Source organism: Chenopodium quinoa, unplaced genomic scaffold (assembly GCF_001683475.1).
Source record: "Chenopodium quinoa cultivar QQ74 unplaced genomic scaffold, ASM168347v1, whole genome shotgun sequence".
NCBI classification, from domain to species: Eukaryota; Viridiplantae; Streptophyta; class Magnoliopsida; order Caryophyllales; family Amaranthaceae; genus Chenopodium; species Chenopodium quinoa.
Genome location: NW_018745448.1, coordinates 7,372,832 through 7,374,711, shown reverse-complemented (window position 1 = coordinate 7,374,711; position 1,880 = coordinate 7,372,832).

Below are 1,880 nucleotides of genomic sequence, written 5' to 3'. Positions count from 1 at the left end.
GTTGTTCATAGCGAGGACTTCTCCTAGATTAAAGGTGCTAACATTATTTGAGTGGGCGGTTTTGGAAGAAGAAGAATTGTCGCTCTTCTTTCCTTTCCAGCCACTGTTGGAGTTATTGCTGGCAGCTTTAGATTTAGCCAAGTCATCTTCAGTATTAATCCCAATATCATAAACAACCTTAAAAGTATGAAGGTTATTTTGATATTTAAGATGTTTTGAATATTTTTCTTGGAGGTTTTTAATGAACAGTATCACAGACTCTTTTTCACTTGGTACCTCGATCATTTTAGCTGAGGTTTCTCTCCACTTGTTAAAGAAAGCAGTGAATCCTTCATTCTCCTTCTGTTTGAGTATTTCAAGTTCTCTATGGTCAGTTTCGACTTGAATGTTGCACTTGTATCTATCAACGAAAGCGTTTTCTATGGATTCCCAGGTAGAGGTCTTTTCTTTTTCAAGAGAAAAGAACCATTGTTGGCAAACGGTCTCGAGAGATAGTGAGAACAGAGAAGGGAAGACTTTCTTATCGATACCCTTGATACTCATTATTGTTTCAAATGCTCTTAGATGAAAGTAGGGGTTGTCGATTGCCCTAAATTTTGGGATGTCGTTGGCACTAAACTTCTGCGGAAGAAGATCTTTATCCACCGAGACCCCTTGGGATGTGAGTTCTTGAAACTTGTAGTCGCTGGACAACTTTCTTAGGCTCTCTTGCATGAGGTTCATTTGTTGTTGTTTCACGGGATCCTCGATCTTAAGTGCGAGAAGCTTCAGTGTCTTAGTTACAGTACCAGTTGGTTCTTGAGATCATTGACTTCTTCTTGAGTTGCCACTATGACTCTTGCTTTCCCTCTTGCGGGCTATAGGTTTGTCGAAAAGTTGGACTTGTACGAAGAGGTTATCTTTGATTAATCGTCCTTCCTTTCTTGACCACGCACTGTAAATTAAGCCAATTTGCGTTTTAATTACCTAACTCGAATCAATTTGACTTTATGGTTTTTTTATTTTTTTTAAAAAAAGTATATGCATATTTTTAGGGAGCAATAATGTACATGTGTTTAGGGAACTAAGTATTATTATTTATTGGAGGATTAATATCCGACTTACCCCCCTAAAAAAATGACAAAAAAAACGCGCGCATACAAGACTCTCTTAATCATGGTCAAGACATGTGCATTGGTGTGTGTTATTGAGTGTAAGTGACATGTTTGGATTCTTGCGTAAGACCATGGGACTTAGTGCCTAGACTCGAACATTAATTTAGTTAAGCATCATCGTCGGCAAAATTAACCTAATTAAACAGAAAACTAACTGATTAGACAGTAGGTGATGACTCGACAAATAATCCGAACTGTCGGCCAAGCGACAGGACTGGCGTCACAATATGGTGATTGGCGCCAGACTTTTTAGTAAATGTCTGGCGCTACACACTATACAATGGCGCTACAGCTCAGACTTTGGCGCCAACATTGGAGCTTTGGTCTGGGACTGTCTTCGGTATTATTAGTCAGCTGGGGTATGCCTAAAGTCGTACTAGGTCAATTCCGATTAAAAAAAAGGAAAAACTTTGTTGACTCAAATTAATTAATTAACTAATTAGGCAAAGTTCTTTAAGTCATTAATTTTAATCTCAACACAAATAAACAAACGGTTAAGAGGAACATAGAATATATATGCACAACAAATAATGCACAATTAGTCAAGTAGGCACAATATGATGCAATGAGTTCGCAACCTAACCATGGCTCTAGTTCTCTAAAGTTCGGGATATGGTTTAGTCAAATAGGGTCCATGGTTAATTGTCCAGATGCACCGCGTAGAAGCCTAACCGTGAAGGGTTAACGCGTGTGGATAGGACACCGCAAGTTTTTAGAAAAAACTCA